Below are 18,689 nucleotides of genomic sequence, written 5' to 3'. Positions count from 1 at the left end.
GGTCCTAGAAGTAGGAGAGAGAAAGGAACAGAGACTTTATCTGAAGAAATAATAGCTGAAAACTTTCCTAACCTGAGAGAAGGAAACAGACATCCAGTTCCAGGAAGCACAGGGAGTCCCAAACAGGATTAACCCAGAGAGGTCCACACCAAGATACACTGTAATTTAAATGGCAAAAATTAAAGATAAAGAGAGAGTCTTAAAAGCAGCAAGAGGAAAGCAGCTAGTTACACACAAGGGAACTCCCATAAGACTATCAGCTGACTTTTCAGCAGAAACTTTGCAGACCAGAAGGGAGTGGCATGATATATTCAAAGTGATGAGAGGAGGGAGTTCCTTGGCAGTCCAGTGGCTAGGACTCCATGCTCCCACTGCCGAGAGCCTGGGTTCAATCCCTGGTCAGGGAACTAAGATCCCACAAGCCACACGTCGCAGCCAAAAAAATAATAATAATTATTAAAAAAAAGTGATGAAGGAAAAAACACAACCAAGAATACTCTACCTGTCAAAGCTGTCATTCGGATATAAAGGAAAGATAAAGAGTTTTACAGACAAGCAGAAGCTAAAAGAGCTCAGCACCACTAAACCCACCTTACAAGAAATGTCAAAGGGACTTCTCTAAGCAGAAAAGACCAGAATTAGAAATATAAAAATTACAAAAGGAAAAATTCCATTGGTAAAGGCAAACATACAGTAAAGGTAGGAGATCAATTACTTATAAAGCTAGTAGGAAGGTTGAAGACAAAAGTAGTAAAAATCATCTTTATCCACAATAAGTAATTAAGGGATACATAAAAAGATGTAAAATATGTCAAAAACATTAAGCATGCACAGGGCAACAGCGGGTGAGTAAAAATGCAGGGTTGTAAGAATGCATTCAACCTTAAGAGATCACCAACTTAAAATAAACACATATATATATGGTCACCACAAACAAAAACCCATAACAGATACAAAAATAGATACAAAAATAAGAGAAAAAAGAGTCCAAACACAATATAAAGGTAGCCATCAAATCACAGGGGAAGGCAGCAAAAGAAGGAAAAAAAAGAACTACAAAAACAACCCCTAAACAATTAACAAAATGGCAAAAAGTACATACCTATCAATACTTACTTAAAATATAAATGGACTAGATGTTCTAGTCAAAAGACATAAGGTACCTGAATGGATTAAACAAAACAAGACCCGTATATATGCTGCCTACAAGGGACTCACTTCAGACCTAATGACACACAGAATAAAAGTGTGGGGTTGGAAAAAGGTATTACACGTAAATGGAAATTAAAAGAAAGCCAAAATACAATACTTAAATCTGAAAAAATAGACTATAAAATAAAGACTGTTAAAAATCCACAAATAATAAATGCTGAACAGGGTGTGGAGAGAAGGGAACCTGTTGGTGGGAATGTAAATTGGTGCAGTCACTATGGAGAACCGTTTGGAGGTTCCTTAAGAAACTAAAAAGAGAGCTACCATGTGATCCTGCAATCCCACTCCTGGGCATATACCTGGAGAAAAACATGGTTCAAAAGGATACAATGTTCACTGCAGTGCTGTTTACAATAGTCAAGACATGGAAGCAACCTAAATGTCCATCGACAGAAGAATGGATAAAAAAGATGTGGTACATATATACAATGGAATATTACTCAGCCATTAAAAAGAATAAAATAATGTCACTTGCAGCAACATGGACGGGCCTAGAGATTGTCATACTGAGTGAAGTAAGTCAGACAGAGAAAGAGAAATATCATGATATTGCTTATATGCGAAACCTTAAAAAATGATACAAATGAACTTATTTACAAAACAGAAAGAGATTCACATACTTAGATAATGAACTTATGGTTACCAGGGGGGAAGGGTGGTGGGAGGGATAGTTAGGGAGTTTGGGATTGACATGTACACACTGCTATATTTAAAATGGATGACCAACAAGGACCTACTGTATAGCACAGGGAACTCTGCTTAATATTCTATAACAATCTAATTGGGAAAAGAATTTGAAAAAGAATAGATACATGTATATGTATAACTGAATCACTTTGCTGTACACCTGAAACTAACACAACATTGTTAATCAACTATACTCCAATATAAAATAAAAAGTTAAAAAATAAAATTAAATAAATAAAATAAAGACTGTTACAAGAGACAAAGAAGGACACTACAAAATGATCATCGATCAATCCAAGAAGAAGATATAACAATTGTAAATATATATGCACCCAAAATAGGAGTGCCTCAATATATAAGGCAAATATTAACGGACATAAAGGGAGAAATCAACAATAACACAATAATAGTAGGGGACTTTAACATCCCACATACATCAATGGACAGATCAGCCAGACAGAAAAATCAATAAAGAAACACTCACTTTAAATGACACATTAGATCTCATGGACTTAATAGATATCTATAGAACACTTCATACAAAAGCAGGAGAATACACAATCTTTTCAAGTTCACGTGGAACATTCTCCAGGATAGATCACATGCTAGGCATAAAACAACTCTCAACAAGTTTAAGAATATTGAAATCATATCAAGCATCTTTTCTGACCACAATGCTATGAGACTAGAACTCAACTACAAGAAAAAAACTACAAAAAAACACAAACATGTGGAGGCTAAGCAATAGGCTACTAAACAACCAATGGGTAACTGAAAAAATCAAAGAGGCAATCAAAAAATACCTGGAGGCAAATGAAAATGGAAACAATGATCCAAAATCTATGGGACACAGCAAAAGCAGTTTAAAGAGGGAAGTTTATAGCAATACAAGCCTACCTCAGTAAACAAGAAAAATCTCAAATAAACAACCTAACTTTACCTAAAGGAACTAAAAAAAGAAAAAACAAAACCCAAAATTAATAGAAGGAAAAAAATCATAAAGCTCAGAGCAGAAATAAATGAAATATAGAGACTAAAAAACCAAAAGATCAATGAAACTAAGAGCTGGTCTTTGACAAGGAAAACAAAATTGATAAACCTTTAGGTAGATTAACCAAGAAAAAAAGATAGGGCCCAAGTGACTAAAATCAGAAAGGAAAGAAAAGTTACAACAAACATCACCAAAATACAAAGGATCATAAGAGATTACTACAAACAATTATATGTTAAAAATATGAACAACCTAGAAGAAATGGATAAATTCCTAGAAACACAATCCTCCAAGACTGAATCAGGAAGAAATGAAAAATATGAACAGACCAATTACCAGGAATAAAATTGAATCAGTAATAAACAAACAAACAAAACTCCAAACAAAGAACAGTCCAGGAACAGACGGCTTCACAGGAGAATTCTACCAAACATTTAGAGAAGAGTTAATGCTTATCCTTCTCAAACTATTCCTCAAAATTGCAGAGGAAGGTACTCATTGTGAGGCCAGCATTACCCTGATACCAAAACCAGGTACCAAAGACACCACAAAAAAACAAAATTGCAAGCCAATATCACTGATGAACATATAAGCAAAAATCCTCAACAAAATATTAGCAAACCAAATTCAACAATACATTAAAAGGATCATCCACCATGATCAAGTGGGATTTGTTCCAGGGATTCAAGGATGGATCCATATCCACAAATCAATAAGGTGAACACCACATTAACTAACTGAAGAACAAAAACTATATAATTATCTCAATAGATGTAGAAAAGGCTTTTGATAAAATTCAACATCCACTTAGGGTAAAAACTCTCCAGAAAGTAGGTAGAGAGGGAGTGTCCTCAATATAATAAAGGCCAAATATCACAAACCTACAGCCAACATCATACTCAACAGTGAAAAGCTAAAACCATTTCCTCTAAGATCAGGAACAAGACAAGGATGTCCACTCTCACCACTTTTATTCAACATAGTATTGGAAGCACTAGCTACAGAAATCAGACAAGAAAAAGAAATAAAAGGAATCTAAATTGGAAAGAAAGAAGTAAAGCTATCACTGTTTGCAGATGACATAATACTATATATAGAAGATCGTAAAGATGCCACCAAAAAAAATCAGAACTAATAAATAAATTCAGTAAAGTTGCAGGATACAATATTAATATACAGAAATCTGTTGTGTTTCTATACACCAACAATGAACTATCAAAAAGAGAAATTAAGAAAACAATCCCATTTACAATTGCATGAAAAGAATAAATACGTAGGAATAAATCTAACCAAAGAGGTAAAAGACTTGTACTTGGAAAACTGTAAGACATTGATGAAAGAAACTGAAGACAACATGAACAAATGGAAAAATATACCATGCTTATAGATTGGAAGAATGAACATTGTTAAATTGACCATACTCCCCAAGGCAATCTACAGATTCAATGCAATATCTATCAAAATACCAGTGGCATTTTTCACAGAACTAGTACAAATAATTCTAAAGTTTGTATGAAAGCACAAAAGACCTTAAATAGCCAAAACATCTTGAGAAAGAAGAACAAAACCGGAGGTGTCATGCTCCCTTATTCCAAGCCATACTACAAAACTATAGTAATCAAAACAGTATAGTACTGCCACAAAAACAGACACACACATCAATGGAACTGAATGGAGAGTCCAGAAATGAACCTACATTTATAAGAACAATTATTCTACAATAAAGGAGGCAAGAAAATATGATGGGAAAAGATAGCCTCTTAAATAAATGGTGTTGGAAAAGCTGGACAACTGCATGCAACAAGAATTAAACTGGACTACTTTCTCACACCATATACAAAAATAACCTCAAAATGGATTAATGCCTTACATGTAAGACCTGAAACCATAAAACTCCCAGAAGAAAACACAGACAATATGCTCTTTGACACTGATCTTATCAATAATTTTTTGGTTATGTCTCCAAAGGCAAGGGAAACAAAGACAAAAATAAATAAAAAACAAATGGGACTACATCAAACTAAAAAGCTTTTGCACATTAAAGAAAACTATCAACAAAACAAAAAGGCAGCCTACTGAATAGGAAAATATATTTGCAAACAATATATCTGACAAGGGGTTAATATCCAAAATATACAGAGAACTCATGCAACTCAACATCAAAAAAACAAATAACCCAATTAAAAAAATGGGCAGAGCACCTGAATAGACATTTTCCCAAAGGAGAGAAACAGATGGCCGACAGACACATGAAAAGATGCTCAACACCACTTATCATCAGGGAAATGCAAATCAAAACCACAATGCAATACCACCACATACCTGTCAGAATGGCTATCATCAAAAAGATAACAAATAACATGTAACGGCAAGGATATGGAAAGGGAATCCTCACGCCTCATTGGTGGGACTGTAAATTGGTGCAGCCACTATGGAAAACAGTATGGAGTTTCCTAAAGAAATTAAAAATAGAACTACCATACAATCCAGCAATTCCACTTCTGGGTATTTATCCAAAGAAAACAAAAACACTGATTTGAAAAGATATATGCACTCCAATGTTTATTGCAGCATTATTTAAAATAGCCAAGGTATGGAAGCAACCTAAGATAGACATAGACAAATGTATAAAGAAGATGTGGAATATTACAAAATTATAATGGAATATTCCTCAGCCATAAAAAAATTAAATCTTGTCATTTGCAACAGCATGGATGGACCTAGAAGGTATTATATTAAGTGAAATAAGTTAGAAAGAGGAAGACAAATACCACCTGATCTCACTTATATGTGGAATCTAAAAAACAAAAACAAACAAAACAAAATGAAAACAGAATCATACACACAGAGAACAAACAGGTGGTTGCCAGAAGGAGGGGTGGGGAGGTGAAGTAGGTGTAGAAGATAAGAGGTACAAACCTCCAGTTATATAATATATAATATATAAGCCACAGGAATATAATATACAGCATAAGGAATATGGTTAGTAATATTGTAAAAAGTTTGTACATGTACATACAGATGGCTACTAGAGTTATGGTGATCACTTTATAATGTATGCAAATGTCAAATTATTATGTAGTAACCTGAAACTAACATAATAGCATACATCAATTATGTTTCAATTTTAAAAAAAGGTTTTCCAGATATGAAAATAAAGTGGGCCAAAAACTACTTGTTGCCTACAAAATACCTATTCTTTTCTTCTTTCTCAGTAGCAGAATTCAATTTTGTTGGGACTGTGATACGTTCAGCTAAAACAAAAATCATTTCCCCACCTCCCTGGTGGTTGCTATAGTTATACGACACAGTTCTGGCCTAAGAAATGAAAATAGTAAAATTTCCTAAAAGAAAAACGGAATCAGTTGGTAGTGCTGCATTCTGCTGAAGCATGGGCACAGTGCTGAGATGCTGGAGGTGGGAGCACCATTCTACAGCCTCAAGTAAATAGAAGGGAAGGGCCATTTGCAACAACATGGATGGGTCTGGATCCATGTTATGCTAAGTGAAATAAGTCAGACAGAGAAAGACAATACTGTATGATATCACTTATATGTGGAACCTAAAAAATACAACGAACTAGTGAATATAACAAAAAAGCAACAGGTTCACAGATACAGAGAACAAACTAGTGGTTACCACTGGGGAAAGGGAAGGGGGAGGGGCAATATAGGGGTAGGGGACAAAGAGGTACAAACTGTTATGTATAAAGTGAGCTACAAGGACCTAGAGATAATCATACTAAGTGAAGTAAGTCAGACAGAGGAAGACAAATATCATATGATATCACTTATATGTGGAATCTAAAAGAAATGATACAAATGAACTTATTTACAAAACAGAAACAGACTCATAGACTTTGAAAACAAACTTATGGTTACCAAAGGGGAAAGGAGGGGGAGGGATAAATTAGGAGGTTGAGGTTAACATATACACACTACTGTATATAAAATAATCAACAAGGACCTACTGTATCTGGAACTCTACTCAATATTCTGCAATAACCTAAATGGGAAAAGAATCTGAAAAAGAATAGATACATGTAGACGTATAACTGAATCACTTTGCTGTACACCTGAAACTAACACAACATTGTAAATCAACTATACTCCAATATAAAATTTTTTTAAAATTTTGGGACTTCCCTGGTGGTGCAGTGGTTAAGAATCCACCTGCCAGGGCTTCCCTGGTGGCACAGTGGTTGAGAATCTGCCTGCCAATGCAGGCGACACGGGTTCGAGCCCTGGTCTGGGAAGATCCCACATGCCGCAGAGCAGCTGGGCCCGTGAGCCACAATTACTGAGCCAGCGCGTCTGGAGCCTGTGCTCCGCAACAAGAGAGGCTGCGATAGTGAGAGGCCCGTGCACCGCGATGAAGAGTGGCCCCCGCTTGCTGCAACTAGAGAAAGCCCTCGCACAGAAACAAAGACCCAACACAGCCATAAATAAATAAATAAATAAATAAATAATCTTTAAAAAAAAGAAAAAAGAAAAAAAAAAGAATCCACCTGCCAATTCAGGGGACATGGGTTCAAGCCCTGGTCCGGGAAGATCCCACAGGCCGCGGAGCAACTAAGCCCGTGCACCACAACTACTGAGTCTGCACTCTAGAGCCTGCGAGCCACAACTACTGAGCCCATGTGCCACAACTACTGAAGCCTGTGTGCCTAGAGCCCATGCTCTGCAACAAGAGAAGCCACCGCAATGAGAAGTCCGTGCACCACAGCAAGGAGTAGCCCCTGCTCACCATAACTAGAGAAAGCCCGTGTGCAGCAACAAAGACCCAACGCAACAAAGACCCAAAATAAAATAAATTTATTTAAAAAAATTCTTTTTAATGAAAAAATAAAATAAGCTACAAGGATACAACATAGGGAATATAGCCAATATATCATAATAACTATAAATGGAGTATAACCCTTAAAAATTGTGAATCACTACACTGTACAGCTGTAACATATAATATTATACATCAGCTATATTTAACTTAAAAAAAATAGTAGGGAAGGGCCAAGAGAAGTGCTGTCAGGACCTCCAGGAAGCAGACACTGAATCAGAGTTAGGAGTGCAACTCTGGCATTATTGGGAGGGTAAAGATCAAAAGTGGTATTGGAGGGGGATAGGGGATTGGGCCACAAAGGCCTTCAGATTTTCTGATTTGAAAATCTGACCACGCTTATGAGAGGAAAGGGGGAAGAAGGCAGTATTGAACAAGAGGAGCCTTGAATTAAGATGCAAATCTCACAAAATTTCAGCAAAGCCAACAGGAACCTCCAGAGCAGAGACTGTCCATTTGATGAATCCTATATCAGAGAGAATGGCCATGCCCCAGTGTCTTCTGCTATGCTCAGTCATTACTTGGGGGCTGCCTGGGAAAAGTGTGGCCCTGCATCAAAAGCTGAGGCAGACCCTGAAAGCGTTGCATTTGGAGTCTCTCAAGACGGCAAATTCTTCCTTGAAGGAAGATCTAAGCAGTAGACCTGCATGGCCACCACCACAGTGAAGGTCTCAGCCCTGACATCGTTAAGCTGGGATTACTGCCGGCAACTCCCCATTTCTGGCTTCTCATTGTGTCAGGAAAATGAAACCACTAATTTATTTAGTCCTGTGTTTGGGGGTTTCAGTTCTCTGTGCTTCTATAAATTATCAACTCAGATTCCACTGGGTGAGTCTCTAGTTAACAGTAAATTAGGTGCCTGGGGAGATACATTCACCACCATTCCAGGCTATGAGAGCTCTAGTCAATGAAACAACAGCCTGGGTGCAATGCTGTCACCAGGCAAATATGAGCACCAGTTTCCAGGAGAATTTTAGTGACAACAACTTGAATAATTGTTTGCAAAAAACAGAAATAATAGGCTTAATGAGTGTCTGCTTGGGGGGCCGATGTTTGGGCATTAGTGTAAGAATTTTCAGATAGCTACTCACATCAAAGAAATTACTGTTTTCTTACTTCTGGATTCTTAACCGCATTGTCAGTGCTTGAAATGCTAGAAGTTTGACTTCCAGATAGCCTTAGGAAGCACACTTTTATCTCTCTGGACTTCAAATTCCTCTTTACAAAACGAGGAGGTTGATTATGTACCACTGCAAGTATTTAAAACAGAGGGGATTGAAGGCACAGAATGGGTAACACAGGTGATGGAGAAGCTGAGAGTCGAACAGGTGATGATGCCATAACCCAGATATTAGCAACAACAGGAAGCCAATACCACCTTTAGGGTGGAGAACAAAGAGAAGAGGTGGTACTGCTGGAACTCAGGACAATCCATCAGCCAACAAAGCCTGAAGCACGCAGAGCCTGTACAGTGGGAGCTGGAGCCACGTGATAAATTCACCTGCTGCCAGAGCATCAGCCCAAGGCAGAGGGAGGAGGGAAAATACCCTGGCTTCTCCCAACCTCCCTTGGGGATCTCACCAGTGCCTCCACTGGCTAAAGTCAGTGAGAAGCTAGCAAACACAAGACTTTGGTAAACCACAGCCTTCGTGAGTCAGCCCCTCCGTGATAGAGAACACAGCAGCAGAAGGACAAAAAAAAAAGGAACTCAGGCAGAGCAGGTCCAAGACCATCATAGTCTAGATCAAAGGCATCTACATTTTTTCAGAAGTAGGTCACAAGAAAATAAAAACATAATTGGGAAGACTGCTTGAACTGTTGATAATGGTAGCTAGAGAAGATCAGTGATTATCATATAAACATGGAACTTTACTCAGAAATAAGGCAAATGTATACCAAGGCATTATTCATACTCATGATCTCTTGATTCATCAAATGGGTCTGGTGTAACTAGCTGAATTCAGATAGTTCAAAATTATATAATTAATAAAACTCATTTCCATCATATCTGCTAACATGATTCCTGCTAGCTGCCACCCATTCAGCATGAGCTAATTTGTGTGTGTGATTTTGTTTGGTGATTTTTTTTAAGTTAACCAAAAGCTCCAGGCAGCCAGGACCCAGAGGTGGGGTAGCTGTGCTGCTCTGAGGACCTCTTACTGGATGCTGGGCTGAGACAGCACAATTCCTCCTAATTTAATAGTCCCCATTTCCCCAGGGTAAGAGCACCTTCCACTGAGGAAAGGCTCCCAAAAGCTTTAAGGAGGTGGTGCATCTGTCACATGGTCATGCCAACATCGTCATCCTCCACCAAGCCAAGTGGTACTGACTCTTGCCTAGGAAGTTCTTTAAGCCTAGTTCTTACAGTCACACAAATGATTCATAAGGGAGTTCAGAACCGCTGAGAACTTCCTGGAGCCATAAACACTTATCCATCTCTAGACCTTTGGGGCACCAAACTTCTAAAATGAAATCTTTGGATGTCAAACAAAGCTAAGCCAAAAGTGAAACTCCTCAACCCCATCATCCTGGTTTGTTCTCTAGAATAGGGGTCCCCAACTGGTCCGCAGCCTGCTAGGAACAGGCCACACAGCAGGAGGTGAGCAGCGAGCGAGCAAAGCTTCATCTGCCGCTCCCCATCGCTCACATTACTGCCTGAACCATTCCCCCCAACCCCCCGCCACCGGTCCGTAGAAAAATTGTCTCCCACGAAACCAGTCCCTGGTGACAAAATGGTCGGGACCGCTGCTCTAGAAGCCTGCTGGGCACTGCATGTCAGCCAACTGTGCTGAAGGCACACAGTTGAAGCCTAGCGCTTCTGTGTTTCATGAGCAGCATTTTAACATCCCCCCAAAAAGGATATGAGTTAAAAATGACCAACATAAACACGAGCTTGTGCTTTTCTCTATTCGCTCAAGGAAAGGGTATAATTCCATAACTACAAAGCCCCTGTTACCATCCTTCAGATTCTCCTCTGAATCCAGAGTTCCAGCCAAGGGTGACGTAGTAACTTTGGTTCCAGAAGGGCAATGCGATGGCTGAGTGGAGAGCATTGCATTTCAGCCTTAGCTCAATAAAGCCGACCCAGCAAAAAACAGAAGCGCTTATCAGTGAGGTAACAGACAAACAAAATTTTCTTTGTGGCTTAAAAACTATACTCCCATGCACCCCATTTTAAGAATTTAGGAAAGAGTGAAGCAACCTAAATGTCCATAGACAGATGAATGGATAAAGAAATGTGATACGTATATACAATGTACAATGGAATATTACTCAGCCATAAAGAAGAATGAAATAATGCCATTTGCAGCCACATGGATGGACCTAGAGATTATCATACTAAGTGAAGCAAGCCAGAGAGGGAAAGACAAATATCATATGATATCACTTATATGTGCCGTCTAAAAAAAAAAGATACAAATCAACTTATTTATAAAATAGAAATAGACCCACAGACATAGAAAGCAAACTTATGGTTACCAAAGGGGATGGGGGCGATAAATTAGGAGTCTGGGATTAACATGTACACACTACTATATATAAAATAGATAGGGGCTTCCCTGGTGGCGCAGTGGTTAGGAATCCGCCTGTCAATGCAGGGGACATGGGTTCGAGCCCTGGTACGGGAAGAGCCCACATGCTGCGGAGCAACAAAACCCGTGCACCACAACTACTGAGCCTGCGCTCTAGAGCCTGCGAGCCACAACTACTGCCCCGGGTGCCTCAACTACTGAAGCCTGCGCGCCTAGAGCCCGTGCTCTGCAGCAAGAGAAGCCACTGCAACGAGAAGCCCATGCACTGCAACGAAGGGTAGCCCCCGCTCACCGCAACTAGAGAAAGCCTGGGCGCAGCAACGAAGACCCAATGCAGCCAAAAATAAATAAATAAATTTATTTTTAAAAATAAACAAAAATTTTAAAAAATAGATAACCAACAAGTACCTACTGTACAGCACAGGGAGCTATACTCAATATTTTGTAATAACCTATAAGGGAAAAGAATCTGAAAAAATAGCTGAATCACTGTGCTGTACACCTGAAACTAACAACATTGTAAATCAACTATACTTCAATTTAAGAAAAAGAATTTAGGAAGGAATAAATATGGCCAACTGTCAGGTTAAGGAAAGAAATCCATGAAACTAGGTGGGAAAATTTATCTGAGAAGGAAATTTTTTAAAGGAAGGTATTTAAGGCAATATAAAGGTTTATCTTATTTACATTTAACATTTAATGGTTGGAAGGTTAAAGTTTGGGAACAAGAATTGCTGCTATTCGCCTAGAAGCAAATGATTATATTTTAAAGAACTTTACCCTCTCACAGGTCTTTGAGGAGACCTGTCATAATGTCAAGCCCTGATCTTTTTCTTGAAAGGAAGCAAGAGACATAAGAATTAACTCTATAGAATGGCACTGTGTCCAGTGCTCTCAAGGCAGCTAAAAAGAAGGAAAGAGCAGACAGCGAGTCTGAAAAGGACAGAGGGGAAGGGGCATCTCAGATTTCAAGATAAGTTCACTTGACAGAAAAACAGGATGTAGACTCTGATGAGGGGACTTCAGGTCATTACCTCTATTACAGGCTCGGGTCCTGCAGTTGATTCCTCTCTCTCTCTCTCTCTCTCTCTCTCTCTCTCTCTCTCTCTGCCCTTATGCCCTTCCTCCACCCAACCTTATCTTTTCTCTGCAGGAAGCAGATAATTAACAAGCGCCCCTAAATGGAGGCCCCTGTAATCATTCCTTAATGTGTTTTCCAACTAAGTTAACAAGAATCTGGGGCTTTTTAAACCAGTTCAACATATGGGCCCAAAAAAAGAAAATTTACACTTACAGCTACTGTCAATGGCCTTTCCACATTTAAATGTGTTTTCTTCAATCTTGTGCTACTATTTAAAATAGCCAGTTCTACAGAAAACTGTCCCTCTGGAGAAAGTGCTGTGATTTCCAGTGTGTGAGGGCAACAGAGCACTTTAAGGCAACTGATCTCAAAGGGAGCAAAACACACCAGCACCCAAGAGGAAGAGGGGCCACAGAAGAGGCAGCCATCTGTCTTCCACAAAGATGTTCTGGGTGGACACAGGGGAGAGCTTAGTTGAAAGAAAACATGGGGAGGAAAAGGAGGTCAGCATCAAAAAGCACCTAAGCACCCACTCGATACCAAATAGGAAGTTAAAATAATATCATTTCCAAGATGAAAGGAAGAGTTTTAGGTTGTCAGACCCAACTTTCTTAACTTTAATTTTTTTTCTACAGCAGACTCTCACAGCTCTGGGGGCACATTGGAATCACCTGTGGAGTTTTAAGCTTTAAATCTGATGTCTGCTCCCATGTGGAAGCAATTAAATAAGACTAAACGAGGGAAAGGGGCAAGCACAGGGAGCTTTAAACAACTCCCCAGATGATTCTAATGTGACAGGAGGGTCGAGATCCACGGGACTCCACCATCCCCCCCTTGATCAAGCAGCCACACTCGGAACATCTCCACTGACAAGGAATTCACTACCCTCCATGGAAACCCATTCCATGTTGAGACCATTCTGATTTTTCAAAGTTTTCCCTACGTTGAAGTTAAACCTGCGTTTTGTACCATCCCTCAATTTGTCCTTGTTCTGCCCAGAAGCACCATGGAAATCTACCCAATACGTATATCAAATTCTGGAATGATACAAACCTGGAGAGCTTCTTTGATAGCACAATTGACAGGCTGAGGGCAAACTGAACAAAATGAAATTCAACAGGTATCCACAACCTTTTTTCCTTGGGGCTAAGAAAGTATAGCAGGAGGATGGGAGAGAAAGGGCGTTTGTTAGCAGCAGGAGTTACATGATAGATTTCTGGGGTAGGGATGGAGGGCTGGGGGGCAAGAACTCCACCTGAGTCATCAGGGTGACATGGCTTCAGAAACCCCTCGTGCTCTCCCAGGCTGCATCCATAGACGTGAGATCTCCAGAAGAGGGTTAATCAGGAGACACACCTGTAGGAGAGAATACGTGACCACGCTTCAAAAGCGATAGAGAAAAACAGAAATGAACCCAACAGTGAAAAACTTTTGAAGGTTCAAATAAAGAGCTGGTAGGGGGAAGGCGGATGAAAAAGAAAGCATTAAAGTGAGGAAGAGGAAACTAGCATTTGAGTATATACTCTGTGCCAGCTGCCCTACATACATCACTTCAGATAATCATCAAGACAGCCTCTGATACATATAACTGTTTCACTTTGTTATACAGCAGAAACTAACACAACATTGTAATGCAATTAAACTCCAATAAAGATGTTAAAAAAAAAAAAGACAGCCTCTGAAGTTACCTATTTAATGAGAAGATATTTACAGAGCCTCAAGGGATAAAACTAGAAAGAAAGGGTGGGTTTGGAGCTTTAAAAAAGACAGATATCTTCAATTTTTTTTTTGCTTTCCTTTTCTTTTTGGGTCTCCTTGGAAGACTGAGATTACAGGCCTCAGTTGGTGGGACTCAGTTTATTGGTCCACACAGACTCTTCTCTTATTTATTCATTAACTCCTTTGTCTCTTCACATGTATATTTGTAAATCCCCATGGCCTACCAGCATTTCTCTGCCTCTTCACAAACAATGTATATTCTTTTATTTGCATATGTTCTTGTAAAATTTTGTATGTATTCTGTAAATTTTCTTTTCCCATACTTCACCACTTTCCACTAGAGTTTGTACCTCTTTCTTGTTAATTTGCAATAGTTTTCAGATATCAGTCCCTTGTTGGCATTAGCACTTTATTTATAATGTCTGTTAACATTCTAATCATTGTATCAACAATAACATTGCCCAGGTGTAATCGAAATCAACTTTTTTTTTAAAGATTTCACATTTGAGGATTTAGTTAATAAATCCTTCCCCACCTTAAGATCACAAAGAAATTGTACATTTTCTTCTAATAACTGTATAGTTTAAACTTTCACATTTAGGTCTTTCATTCATCTGGAATCTGCCTTTGTATATAGTGTTATAACAAGGTCAATCTTATTCTTCTCTGTATAATGTGCCTGTTCATCCAGTAGTGTACTACACAATCCTTCCTTTCCCCATTGACTTGTGGTGCCACCTGTACGATATATTAATTTCCAATCAATATACAAATCACATTGAGCTCTCTATTCTGTTCCATTGATCGATTTGTCTGTTCTTGTACCAATATCACACTGTTTTCATTACTATGGCTTTGTAGCATGTCTTAATATCTGCCAGGGAATGTTATTCCGTTTACTTTTCTTTTGCAAGATTGGCTTACTATGAAAAAGTTCAGGAGATCGGCTGTACAACATTCTGCTTATAGTTAGCAATACTGTACCGTACATTTGTTAGGAGCATAGCTCTCATGTGTTTACAATTTTTAAAAAGATATTGGGGGTTTCCCTGGTGGCGCAGTGGTTGAGAATCTGCCTGCCAATGCAGGGGACACAGGTTCGAGCCCTGGTCTGGGAAGATCCCACATGCCGTGGAGCAACTAGGCCCGTGAGCCACAACTACTGAGCCTGCGTGTCTGGAGCTTGTGCTCCGCAACAAGAGAGGCCGCGATAGTGAGAGGCCCGCGCACCGCGGTGAAGAGTCGCCCCCACTCGCCGCAACTGGAGAAAGCCCTCGCACAGAAACGAAGACCCAACACAGCCAAAAATAAAAAATAAAGAAAGAAAGAAGCTTTCATTTAAAAAAAAAAAAAAAGATTGGTTTACTATTTGTGGACTTTCATTATTCTGTATAAATGTTCAAGTAAAGGCTATCAAATTCATCAAAAAATCCAAATAGAATTTTTATCAGGATTGAATTGAACTTATAGATAATTTAGAGAAAATTGCCATCTTCATTATATTAGTCATTTCATCCAAGAGCATGAAATGTTTCTCCATTTATTCAGATCATCTTCAATGCATTGTCTTTACATTTTAATTTTTTCCCCATAGAGCATGTGCATGGTCTTGGATAAATTAACTCCTAGATACAGTCTGTCTTGCAGAAATTCCTACATGTGGACTGATAGACAAATGATATCAGTATAACAGAGAAGCCTCTGGCTAATATGGGATTTTCCCAACACCGTTCATATCTTGTGCTATCCAGCCACAGCAGCTGTATGCTAAACAGCTAACCCAGCTGCCATTGGCTCCTCCAATCAAGACCCTTCACTATCTTGGTCTGTCCTTCATCTGCTTCAAGTCCCCAGTGTGTGGTAGCCAGTACCTCCCTAGACCTCAGTCTTTAATCTTAGCACCACAGATAGATCAGAAGACCCTGTTTCTTCCCAGCCAGTTGTTTACCTTCCCAGTTGGGCGGCTCAAGCAGGTCTTGTTCTCAGGGAGCGCCCCAGGGAAGCGGATTTCAACTCAGACCAAGGAAGGGCTTTCTCACCCAGCTGCCCTAGGAGGGAGTGGTGCAGTCCCTTCTCTCTGCCTCAGTTTCCTCTAATCAGGAGGTCCTGGTGTGACTTTGAGTCTCCACATACCAGCCGAGGTCTCTAATCCTGAGTACACGGAGCTCTCGTCTGCTGGGGAGGTTGAGGAAGAAGGGAGCGGGAAGAACCTGGCACCTTGGTGGCACATCTTTGGACTCAGTGGGCAAAGGCCAGGCTCCAATGTCTGCCCGGTGCTGAGGCAGCCGCCCCTCCTGGCAGAGGGTGCGCTCACAGACACACTGTGAAGCTTAGTTCTTACTCTGGGTCCATAAGATGAGTCAGGCAGTTTTTCTTCTCTTCCATTGTCTGGAATATCCAGTGTAGGTTAGAAAACAACTGTTTCTTGAAAGTTTCTTAGAATTTACCTGTAAAACAATCTAAGCCTGGGGTTCCAGGGAGGGGAAGTTGTTAAATGCCATTTCAATTGATTTCATATGTACGATTCTATTTAAGTTTTCTATATTTGTGCTAGTTGTGACATTTTATATTTTTCAAGGAATGTATCCACTTCATCTACATTTTGAGTTCACTCACATACAGTCATTCACAGTAGAGAAAAAGCCAAAATTGGATAAGTAGAATGTAAACATTAGAAATTAGCCATGTAAATGAAGAGATGTTTAATTGTGAGACTAAATGAAATGTCCAGGACGAGCTTCTATAACCACGGACCGAGAGTTGCAGAGCTGCACAGTTCAAATTCATCCTGGCTAGCTGCATTGTGATGCCATCTAGTGGTAACTGTCCACTCGGGCTTCATTACAGACGGTAACAATGCTAGGACCCAGGCTAGCCAAAACTTCCAGGTCACTGGCAGAAATGCTAGGAATTTCCCAGTTCGCTGGTTGCCCATTGCTGCAGATTTGGGCTAAAGGGACTCCTTCTCCCTTTGAGGCCCCTTCAAAGATTGCTGTTGCCCCCCAACCCTACCCTCACACCCCCAACATGGCCCTCCCAGAAAAGATAAAACCTTAAGCCCACAGCCATTTGAGAACACGGGCAGGATACGTCATCATTCCTGATATATCAATCTCATACTACTGTGAGATGTTTCTCTAATCTTTTATTATTTTTTTAAATATTCCTGTTGTATCTGTATTTATTTGACCATTCTCTTTCTGTATCATATTTAATTTTATCGACCTTCTTTTTCCTCGACATTTTTGTTAGAGTTTGTCAATCTCATTTATCTAGTCAAAGAAACAGCCTTTGATTTTGTTAATTTTTCTATTGCTTTATTGAGCTATAAAGGGTTTTTTTTTATTAGTATATATTTCATATACCATCAAACTCATCCTTTTTAAAGTGTACAATTCACTAGTCTTTTAGTATATTCACAAGAATGTGCAACAATTATCACTATTTAATTTCAGAACATTTTTGTTACCCCAAGAGGGCACCCATACACATTAGTCATCATTTTCCATTTCCTTCTTTTGCTCACTGATCTGTTTTATGTCTCCATAAATTTCCTATCCTGGATCAATCACATAAATGGAATCATGCAATATGTAGCCTTTTATGGCTGACTTCTTTCACTCAGCATAATGTTTTAAAGGTTTACCCACGTTGTAGCAGATATCAGTGCCTCTTCATTTTTATGGTGGAATATTATTCCATTGCAGGCATATAGCATATTTTGTTCATCCATTCATTAGTTGATGGACATTTGAGTTTCTACTTTTGGGCTATTATGAATTATACTGCTACGAACATTCATGTACAAGTTTTTGTGTGGACATATGTTCTCAGTTCTTCCGAGTATATAACTAGGAGTCAAATGGTTGGGTCATGTGATAAATCTATGTTTAACTATTTGAGGAACTGCCTAACTTTTCCACAGTGGCAACACCATTTTACATCCCCATCAGCAAAATGAATAAGGGTTTCAATTTCTCCACATCCTAGTGGCTATGAAGGGGTATCTCATTATGGTTTTGATTTGAATTTCCCTAATGACAAGTGATGTTGAGCATCTTTTCACATGCTCATTGGCATTTGTATATCTTCTTTGGATAACGGTCTATTCAAATTCTTTGCCCGTTTTTATTTGGATTATTTGTCTCTTTATTGTTGATTTGTAAGAGTTATTTATATATTCTGGATACTGGACTTTTATCCACCTCCTTTGAACAATTTCTTTGGCCAAGATTTTATGAATAAACTCAGGGAATAGCAGCATTGAGAGGAGGCAGTAAATGAGGAATAGTGCCAGTCAGCTTACATATGTTTTTATCAACTGTTTACCCCATCAGGGCTCTGGCATTGCCTGGACTTTACCATCCCAGCACCGAAGATTTGGGTCTTTGATAATATTTCTGCAATAAACCCCTATTTTTAGTCTATGATCTTGAGGATATTCCTGATCTGTCGGTACTTCATCTGTAAAATGGAGATATTATCCTTGAAGCTTCTTTTGAGGACTATATGATATAATGTATACAAACACTCGGCTTATAGTTGAAATAATAGATCCTCTTCCTCTCATTTTAACGTTTATTCCCACATTCTGCCTTCCAAAGTCTTAATCTCACATATTCTCACTGTT

The 18,689-nt window shown here is 39.2% G+C and overlaps 1 protein-coding gene across 11 annotated transcripts in view; it reads right to left on the bottom strand.

Moving 5' to 3' along the window:
* Positions 1–18,689, bottom strand: part of HSD17B4 (hydroxysteroid 17-beta dehydrogenase 4) — a 191,163-nt gene that overhangs the window by 21,056 nt on the left and 151,418 nt on the right. For 5 of the 11 annotated variants that reach the window (XR_005019412.1, XR_005019411.1, XR_005019415.1 and 2 more), the window contains one exon: positions 13,596–13,696. The exons of 5 other annotated variants lie outside the window; for them this stretch is intronic. The gene's annotated coding sequence lies outside the window, so the exon portion shown is untranslated. Of the gene's footprint in view, positions 1–72; positions 159–13,595; positions 13,697–18,689 lie in introns of all 11 variants that reach the window. One more of the 11 variants, XR_005019413.1, reaches the window with a different exon arrangement.

The sequence above is a fragment of the Balaenoptera musculus genome, chromosome 3 (assembly GCF_009873245.2).
Source record: "Balaenoptera musculus isolate JJ_BM4_2016_0621 chromosome 3, mBalMus1.pri.v3, whole genome shotgun sequence".
NCBI classification, from domain to species: domain Eukaryota; kingdom Metazoa; phylum Chordata; class Mammalia; order Artiodactyla; family Balaenopteridae; genus Balaenoptera; species Balaenoptera musculus.
This window is presented reverse-complemented; position numbering and strand designations above follow the sequence as displayed.